The 11,025-nt window shown below is 35.3% G+C and overlaps 1 pseudogene; it reads left to right on the forward strand.

The window, feature by feature from the left end:
• Nucleotides 1-9,255: 9,255 nt before the first annotated feature.
• LOC104996737 lies at nucleotides 9,256-9,831 on the forward strand (annotated as a pseudogene).
• The last annotated feature ends 1,194 nt before the right edge of the window (nucleotides 9,832-11,025 follow it).

An 11,025-nucleotide genomic window follows, 5' to 3' on the forward strand; every position in this document is an offset into this window, starting at 1 on the left:
TACACCTAGGCATAATCTAATATTTGCTGTCTTTTGATCTAGCAAGTAAATTTGTTGATGGCATCTATTACATACCATTATATTATTGTATACATATAAATATATATACACATGTACATACATGTAGACATGTACATACATTTAGACACATTTATGTATCTACAGTGTGAGAAAGATAACAGCTTAAGATATATACGTATACGTCTGTGTATATACATATATAATGAGAATGATGAAAATACTAAGAAAGAATAAGAACACAATAGGAAATGCTATTTGTAGTGGTCTTTTTACATTTAAAAAAAGTATTAATGGAACACACTTCAGTATTGTAGTGCTCTATGATTGCTTAGATTCTGATAAAACAATTCAAATAGTTCATTTTCTCATGAAGCTTATCATTTTGTGAAAGATAGACATTAAATATATTTAAATATAGATGTGAGAAGTGTTATGAAATAAAAGAAGTGAAAGCTTTTATAGGGAAACAATATTTTAGCTGAGACCTATAGGATAAACAGAAATTAGCCAAACAAAGCAGTGAAGAGAGGGATATAAAAATGCAAGAGCTCAGAACTTTTAAAGAACTAAACACACAAGCAAAAATACCAGTGAGATCTCAAAATAATATACTTTTCATTTTAAAAGTTGGAGAACTGAAGCTCTGTAATACTAAGTCATTTGTCTAAGATCACATTTTAAATGATGGAGGTGATATGGGATCCTAAGTTGTCTTTGTTTTTTTGAGGAGATATATTTGTTTTAAATTAAAATATTCATTTAGGAAAAAAAAAAACAAAATTTAATATAAAGGTGCAGTAATCAATGCAGTATGGTACTGACATAAAGACAGACATACTGACTAATGGAATGGTATAGAGAACCCAGAAATGAGCCCCATGTATAAGGTCAAGTGATTTGTAACAAGGGTACAAAGATCCCTCAGTAGGAACAAGGAAAGTCTTTTCAACAAATGGTGCTGGAAAAAATGGATATCAACACGTCAAAAAATGGAAAAAAAACATTGAAATAAAAATGACTGAAAATAAATCAAAGACCTAATCAAAACAGCCAAAATTATGCAACTTGTGGGGAAATGATATTACACATGGCAATGATTTCTTAGATATGACATCAAATATGTGAGCAAAAAAAAAAAAGAAAAAAAATAGTTTATTTGGACTTCATCAAACTTAAAAACACTTTTATGCGTCAAAGAACATTATTTAGTGATTCTTCCACAAAATTGGAGAAAATAGTTATAAACCATACATCTGATAAAAGTGATGTTAAGAATATATTAATATAAAGAACTCCTACAATAGTGTCAACGAAAACAAACAACTTGATTTAAAAATGGGTAAAGGACTTGAATATTTTTCCAAAGAAGGTACACAAATGGCCAATAAACACATGAAAAGATGATCAATAGCATGAATTATTATTAAAAGCAAATCAAAACCACAGTGAAATGCCACCTCACATTCATCAGAACACAGGAAATAATAAGATGGCAAGGATGTGGAAAAATTGGAACCCTTCTGCATTGTGATTGGGATGCAAAAGTGTAGCTGCAGTGGAAAACAGTTTGGCATTTCCTCAAAAAGTTAAACGCAGAATTACTATATGATCCAAAAATTCCACTTCTATGTATATATCCAAAAGAACTAAAAGAAGGGGGGACTCAAGTTTCATAGCAACATTATTCATAATAACCAAAATATGGAAACAACTCAAATGTTCATCAACAGAATGATGAATTTTAAAAATGTGTGTGTGTGCTAAGTTTCTTCAGTCACGTCTGATTCTTTGCTACCCCATGGTCTATAGAACTACCAGGATCCTCTGTGTATGGGATTCTCCAGGCAAGAATACTGAAGTGGGTTGCCATTTCCTCCTCCAGGGGATCTTCCCAACCCAGGGACTGAACCCAGGGATCGAACCCACACCTCTTATGTCTCCTGCAATGGCAGGTGGATTCTTTACCACTAGTGCCACCTGGGAAAACCCTCCACAGTCTATATATATAAAGGAATATTTTTTTAATATTATTTTATTTTAAACTTTACAATACTGTATTGGTTTTGCTGTATATCAAAATGAATCCGCCACAGGTATACGTGTGTTCCCCATCCTGAACCCTCCTCCCTCCTCCCTCCCCATACCATCCCTCTGGGTCGTCCCAGTGTACCAGCCCCAAGCATCCAGTATCGTGCATCGAACCTGGACTGGCGACTCATTTCATATATGATATTATACGTATTTCAATGCCATTCTCCCAAATCATCCCACCCTCTCTCTCTCCCACAGAGTCCAAAAGACTGTTCCCAAAGTTTAAAAGGAATCTGCAGAAGGTGACTGCAGCCATGAAATTAAAAGATGCTTGCTCCTTGGAAGAAAAGCCATGATCAACCTAGACAGTATATTAAAAAGCAGAGACATGACTTTGCCAACAAAGGACTGTACAGCCAAAGTGAGGGTTTTTCTGTAGTCATGTATGGTTTTGAGAGCTGGACCATAAAGAAGACTGAGCACTGAAGAATTGATACTTTAGAACTGCAGCCTTGGAGAAGACTCTTCAGAGTTCCTTGGACTGCAAGGATATCAAAACAGTCATCCAAAAGGAAATCAACCCTGAATACTCATTGGAAGGACTTAATGCTGAACCTGTAGCTCCAATACTTTGGCCACCGGATGCGAAGAGCTGACTCATTGAAAAAGCCCTTGTTGCTGGGAAAGATTGAAGGCAGGAGGAGAAGGGGACAACAGCAGATGAGATGGTTGGATGGCATCACCAACTCAATGAACATGAGTTTGAGCAAACTCCAGGTGGTGGTGAAGGACAGGAAAGCCTGGTGTGCTGCAGTCCATGGGGTCACAAAGGGTCGGACATAACTTAGCAACTGAACAAGAACAGCAACAAAAAAAGGAATGAAATTCTGATATATGTTACAACATGTGAATCTTAAATATATTATACTTTGTAAAATAAGCCCTACTCAGACAGGAGTACTGAATAACCTCATTTTTATGACATACTTATAATAGGTAAATGCATAGAAACCAGGAATAAAATAATGGTTACTGGGGGCTAGGAATAGGGGGAAATGGGGTGTTATTATTTAGTGTGCACAGAATTTCTTTAGGGTAATGAAAATTAATGGAAATGTCTAGTAGTAATGGTTATACAACATTGTGAATGTACTCAATACCCCTAAATTGTACACTTAGACAAGGTTTTAAAAAATGCTTTGTTGTGCATTTTATCACAAGAAAAATAATATACACACATGCATACATACATATGAGCATGTGCATGAATTTTTCAAAAACTTAGGAAACAAAAAAAATGGTGGGCATACATCCAAACCTACCAATAAATTACATTAAATATAAATGTTTTAAAGACACCAATTAGAAGACAGAGATTGTCAAAATGAATTTTGAAAAGACCCAACTATATGGTAGCAACAACAACAACAAAACACTGTAAATGTCTTTTCATTGAAGGATAGATTAAAGTAAAAGAATAGAAAATAATATATCATGGAACACTAATCAAAATAAATCTGGAATGCTTATATTAATATCATATAAAGCAAAAAATAACAGCAAGAAAATATTAAAAATAATAAAGGGACAATAAATATGGTAGAAAGGTCTGTTACAATTTTAAACTTGTATATGCCTAACTACATAGCTTCAAAATACATGAAGCAAAAAAATGATGAAACTGAAAAGAGGAATTAGATTAATTCACAATTATAGTTGAATGCTTCAACATATCTGTTCCAGTTAAAGAAACAACAAATAGAAAATCATCAAAGAAACAGAAGAACTGAACGCCATCAACCAACTGGATCTAATTAACATTTATAGAACACTTACCACAATAACAGCAGATCTCATATTCTTTGCAAGTTTACATGAAACAATCACCAACATAAATCATACACTGGGTCAAAATTTTTTTAATTGAAATCATGCAAAGTATGTTCTCTGACCATACTATCTCAATTACTTTTTGCCTAAACATCATACTCAGCTTTCAACAAAAATTTATAATCATTCTGAAAAAGGAAAAAATAAAAAAACAGTCTAAAGAGGCAAAACAAGCAGCAAAACCAGATTCAGATTTGGCAGAAATTTTGGATTTATCAGACTGAGAATTTAAAGTAACTATGATTAATATGCCATAGACTCCAATGGGAAAAAGTGGACAACATGAAATATTGATGGATAATGTGAACACAGAGATAGAAATTATGAAAAAAATCAAAAGAAAATCCTAGGAAACCAAAAACAGGCTAACAAATTGAAAACACTTTTGATGGGCTCACCATTAGACTAAACACAGCCAAGGAAAGAACAATAAGTTTAAAGATATACTAATAGAAACTTCCATAAGTGAAATGCAAAAAGAAAAACAAAAAATATGAAATGAACTGTGGTACAATTATAAAAAATAACATAAATGTAATCAGGATACCAGAAGAAAAATATTGAAGTAATAATGGCTGAGGATTTTCCAAAATTAATGACATACACCAAATTGCAGATCCAGGAGCCTCAAATAACATCAAGTAGGACAAATATCAAAACTACACCAAGGAATATATTCAAACCACAGAAAATCAATGACAAAGAGAAAACATGAAAGAAGCTTATCCACAGAGGAACACGTATAACAATTACATCAGACTTCTTTTCAGAAATGATGCAAGCAAGAGGAGTATGAAGTTAAATATTTAGAATTGAAAGAAAACAGCCACCAACTCAGAGTCTGTATCCAAAGTAATTATCTTTCAAAAGCAACAGAGAGATACTTTCTCTGACAAACGCAAATTGAGGGAAATTGTCACCAGAAGACCTGCCTTGCAAGAAATGTTTTTTAAAAAAAAATGTTCTTCAGAGAGAAGAAAAATGATATAGTTAAGAAAATGTAGATTTACATTAAGAAAGGAAGAAATAAATGAAGATAAAGAGATAAAGTAAAATGTTATTTTTTAAATTCTTCCTTGGTCTAGTAGATAATACCTTGTTCAAACCAATAACAACAATGAATGAGTAGAGTTTGGATAAGGGAAATGAAAGACAGTAATATTATAAGGAATGGGAGGGAGGAATTGGGAATACTGTGTCATAAGAAACTTGCACTGCCAGTGAAGCATTATAGTGTTATTTAAAAGTGGCCTTGGATTAGTTGTAAAATATACTGCAAACTCTAGAGCAACCATTTTGAAACATTTTAAAAGAAGCTATAATTGATAAGTTAAAAGAGGAAAAAATAGAATTATATAAAATGGTCCATGAACACCAGAGAATGCAGAACAAAAGAGTGGAAGACAAGGGGAAAAAGTATAACAACAATGAATTTTTTTTAAAGTTACAAGTATCATAATCCAGTTGTATAAACTATCACTTTATATGTGAATGGTCTAAATACACCAATAAAAAGACAGAGACTATCACAGTGAATAAAAGCAATCGAAGGCTCAACTGGAGTGGGTTACCAAACAAACATATAGTGTTTACAAGAAACCCATTTTATATAAAGGCACAGATAAATTAAAAGTAAGGGGGTAAATAAAGGTATACCATACTAACACTGATCAAAAAACTCGGAGTAGCTGTATTAATTTCAAACAAATATGACTTTAGAGTAAGGAATATTATCAGAAATAAACAGAGACAATACATAATGATAAGGGGTCAGTTCTCCAGGAAGACAAAACCATGCTTAATGTTCATATGCCTAACAACAGAGCATCAAAACATGTGAGACAGAAATCTAACAGAACTTCAAAGAAAAATAGACAAATTCATTATTATAGTTGGAAACTTTGACATTCCTGTACCAGTAACTGACAGATTCAGTGGGCACAAAATCAGTAAGGATATAGTTGAATATATAGCACCATAAATCAACTGGATCTAATTGACTTTTATAGACTGCTTCATTCAATAAAGTAGAATACACATTGTTCTCAAGCCCACATGAATGTTCACCATGATAAAACACATTCTAAGTTATAAACAAATTTGAAGGAATATATGTTATGCAGAGGATGCTCTCAGACCACAACGGAATAAACTAGAAATCTGTAGCAGAAAGAGACCTGGAAAATCCCCAAATATTTGATGATTAAATACACTTCTAAATAATACATGGGTTAAAGAAGTCTCAGGAGAAATTTTAAAATAGTTTCAACTAAAACAAAATAAAAATGCAATTTATTAAAATTTGTGAGATGGAGTAAAGCAGTGATTTTATAACATTGAATGCATATATTAGAAAAGAAGAAACAAATAAGATCAACAATCTAAGCTTTCACGATAGGAAACTAGAAAATAAATGGCAAATTAAATTTATAATAAGCAGAAGAAAAGAAATAATAGAACTAATAAAATAAATAAGTGATATAGAAATCAAGAAAGAACAGAGAAAATCAATAAAACCAAAAGCAAATTTTTTTAGAATATCAATAAAATTGAAAACCCCTAGACAGGCTAAGGAGAAAAGATACTGACCCACAGACATTAAAATAATAGTGAAGTTATTAATAAAAAAAATTCTATGCTCACAAATTTGATATCTTAAATGAAATGGACCAGTTCCTTAAAGATGTAATCTACAAAAACTCATAGCAGGGGAAACCATTTAAACAAACCTGTATTCAATAAATAGTTAAATTGAAATTAATAAACTTCCCAAATAGAAAGCACCAAGTCCACATGGCTTTACAGGTGAATTCTATCACATATTTAAGGAATAAGTCCTACTGATTCTCTAAAACCTGTTCCAGAAACCAGAAGCAGAGGGAACAATGCTATGCTAATGCTAAGTCGCTTCAGTCATGTCCGACTCTGTGAGACCCCATAGACGGCAGCCCACCAGGCTCCCCCGTCCCTGGGATTCTCCAGGCAAGAATACTGGAGTGGGTTGCCATTTCCTTCTCCAATGCATGAAAGAGAAAAGTGAAAGTACAATACTTAGCTCATTTTGTGAGGCCAGTATTACCTCAAACAGAATCAGAGAAAGACACGACAAGAAGGGTAATGTCTTTACAAGAAAGACTAATATCTTTCATGAATACAGATGCAAAAATTCTCAATAGTGTATAAAAAATTTTATAACATTACCAAGTGGGATTTATCCCAGGTTTGCAAGGCTGATTCAATATTCAATAACCAATTAATATAATCAGTCATAGTAAAGTGTATAGTCACTCAACCGTGTCTAACTCTTTGTGACCCCATGGACTGTGGCCCACCAGGCTCCTCTGTTCATGGGATTTTCCAGGCAAGAATACTGGAGTGGGTTGCCATTTCCTTCTCCAGGGGTTCTTCCTGATCCTGAGATCAAACCTGGGCCCCCACATTGCAGCCAAGTTTTTTATCATCTGAGCCACCAGTTCAGTTCAGTTCAGTTCAGTCGCTCAGTCATGTCCGACTCTTTGCGACCCCATGAATTGCAGCACATCAGGCCTCCCTGCCCATCACCAACTCCCGGAGTCCACCCAACTCACGTCCATTGAGTTGGTGATACCATCCAGCCATCTCGTCCTCTGTCGTCCCCTTCTCCTCCTGCCCCCAATCCCTCCCAGCATCAGGTTCTTTTCCAATGAGTCAACTCTTTGTATGAGGTGGCCAAAGTACTGGAGTTTCAGCTTTAGCATCATTCCTTCCAAAGAACACCCAGGGCTGATCTCCTTTAGAATGGACTGATTGGATCTCCTTGCAGTCCAAGGAACTCTCAAGAGTCTTCTCCAACATCACAGTTCAAAAGCATCAATTCTTCAGTGCTCAGCTTTCTTCACCGTCCCCATAATCAGTTATATCAACAGGCTAAAGAAGAAAATCATATAATCATATTAGTAGATACATAAAAAGCATTCAACAAACTTCAATATCTATTTATGATGAAAACTCACAGAATACTAGAAATAGAGAGGATTCTCTTCAATTTAATGAAGAACATCTACAAAAACCCTATAGCTAACATCATAGTTGGTGGTGAGAAACTAGATACATCCCCCCCATAACTAGGAATAAGGCAAGGCTCCTTCTCATCATTGCCAACACTGTTCTGAAAATCCTAGCTAAATTAATAAGGGAAGAAATTTGCTTTCCTATATACCCCTGAACAGCAAGGAGATCAAACCAGTCAATCCTAAAGGAAATCAACCCTGAGAATTCATGGGAAGGACTGATGCTGAAGCTGAAGCTCCAATACTTTGACCAGCTGATGCAAGGAGTCACCTCTTTAGAAACAACCAGGATGCTGGGAAAGATTGAGGGCAAGAGAAGAAGTGGGTGACAGAGGATGAGATGGTTGGATGGCATCACTGACTCAATGGACATGAGTTTGAGCAAACTCTGGTAGATAGTGAAGGACAGGGGAGCCAGGTGTGCTGCTGTCCAGGGGTCTCAAAAAGTTGAACACTACTTAGCAACTAAACAATAACAAAAACACCAGCAATGGACATACGGAATTTGAAATTAAAAGCACAACACCATTTACATTAGCACACAAAAAGTGAAATATCGAATATAAATCTAACAAAATGTATATAAGATCTATATGAGGGAAACTACCACATTCTGATGAAAACAATAAATACATAAAAGAAAACCTGAAAAGGGGAAGATAGACCACGCCCATAAATAGGATGATTCAATTTTGTTAAGATAACAATTAATTCCAACTTGATCCACAGATTCAACACATGCTCAAATAAAATCCCAACAAAACAAGTCACCTCAAGTTGGCATAACCAACTCATTTCAAATTTTACATGGAAAGGCAAAAGACTCTTAAGTAGTCAATACTATATTGAAGAAGGAGAATGAAGTCAAAGGACTGACGTACCAAGCTTCAAGTCTTACTATAAAGGCATGGTCAGCAAAACAATGTGGTGTTTGCAAAAGAATAAACAATGGATGAATCAGTGGAACAGATACAGACCATACATATATAGTCAATGGAGCAGATGTAGATACATACAAATATAGTCAACTGATCTTTCATAAAGGAGCAAAAACAACCACACAAAGGAAAGATAATCTTTTCAACAAAGTATTCTTGAACAACTGGACATTCACATGTAAAAAATTAATCTAGACACTGACCTTATACTTTCACAAGAATTATTTCAAAATAAGCCATAGTTCTTTCCCTCCAAATCCCTCCACCAAATCAAGGTGGAGGCTGTGGGCGTGTTCAAGATTCAGCTGCACCTACAACCCATCACCATGGCCCAGGAAGACATTGCTGCTAGAGGTGCAATGGATGTTAGTACTGCTCTGCAAGAAGTGCTGAAGACCTCCCTCATCCATGATGGCCCAGCAAGTGGAATTCCTTAAGCTGCCAAAGCTTCAGACCATCGCCAAGCCCATCTCTGTGTGCTTGCATCCAACTGTGATGAGCCTACGTATGTCAAGTTGGTGGAGGCCCTTTGTGCTGAGAACCAAATCAACTTGACTAATGTTGATGACTGGAGAAGAAAATGTCAACCCACTCCAGTAGTCTGGCTTGGAAAATCCCATGGACAGAGGAGCCTGTCAGGCTACAGATCATGAGGTCACAAAGAACTGGACATGACTGAGCAACTGAAAAAACACAAAGTTGAGGACAACAAGAAACTAGGGGAGTGGGTAGGCCTCTATAACATTGACAGAGAGGGAAAACCCCATAAAGTGGTTTGCTGCAGTTGTGTGGTGGTTAAGGACTATGGCAAAGAGTGTCAGGCCAAGGACGCCATCAAGGTGTATTTAGAATGCAAGAAATTATCAAAAATAAAAACTAGACTCTTGTCCCTCAAAAAATAAACAAAAAACTCAACAAACTAACAAAAAGCGCTCATAGACCTAAATGTAAAATGTAAAGCTATAAAACTCCCAGAAGATAACATGGCAGAAAAATCTAAGTGACCTTGTGTTTTCTGATGAACTTTAGTTGTAACAAAAGCATGATCCCAGAAAGAAAATTTGGTGAGTTGGATTGGATTAAAGTTTAAAACTTTTCGGCAAAAGACACTGTTAAGAGAATAAAAAGACAAATCACAGACGGAGAAGAAATATCGGCAAACACACATGTCACAAAGACCTTTTATCAAAAATGCATAAAAAATTAAACAATCGAATTCAAAAATAAAAAATCTGAACAAAAACTTGACCAGAGGAAATATACAGATGGAAGGTAAGCATCGGAGATATTCAACATCATGTGTTATTAGTGAATTACAAATTAAAACAATGAGGTACTACCCCACACCTATTAGAATGAATAAAATTCAATACACTGACAATACCAGATGCTGATAAGGATGTGGGGAAATTTTCATTTGTTGCTAGTGAAAATTTCAAAGTGATGCAGCCACTTTGGAAGACAATTGGGAAGTTTCTTACAGAGTTAACCATAGACTTATAAAAAGATTCACATGCTCCTATGTATTTATCCGATGGGTTGAAACTTACGTCTAAACTTCATATGAAAACCTACACATTAATGTTTATAGCAGCTCTAGTCAGAACTGACAAAAATTGGAAGGAAATAAGATGCACAAAAAAGATTTTCACAACCCAGATAATCACAATGGTGTGATCACTCACCTAGAGCCAGACATCCTGGAACGTGAAGTCAAGTGGGCCTTAGGAAGCATCACTATGAACAAAGTTAGTGGAGGTGATGGAATTCCAGTTGAGCTATTTCATTTCCTGAAAGATGATGCTGTGAAAGTGCTGCACTCAATATGTCAGCAAATTTGGAAAACTCAGCAGTGGCCACAGGACTGGAAAAGTCCTGTGAATGAAAAGTCACTTTTCATTCCAATCCCAAAGAAAGGCAATGCCAAAGAATACTCAAACTACCACACAATTGCACTCATCTTACAAGCTAGTAAAGTAATGCTCAAAATTCTCCGAGCCAGGCTTCAGCAATATGTGAACCGTGAACTTCCAGATGTTCAAGCTGGTTTTAGAAAAGGCAGAGGAACCAGAGATCAAATTGCCAACATCCACTGG

Source organism: Bison bison, unplaced genomic scaffold, assembly GCF_000754665.1.
Source record: "Bison bison bison isolate TAMUID 2011002044 unplaced genomic scaffold, Bison_UMD1.0 scf7180017864297, whole genome shotgun sequence".
Classification (NCBI taxonomy): domain Eukaryota; kingdom Metazoa; phylum Chordata; class Mammalia; order Artiodactyla; family Bovidae; genus Bison; species Bison bison.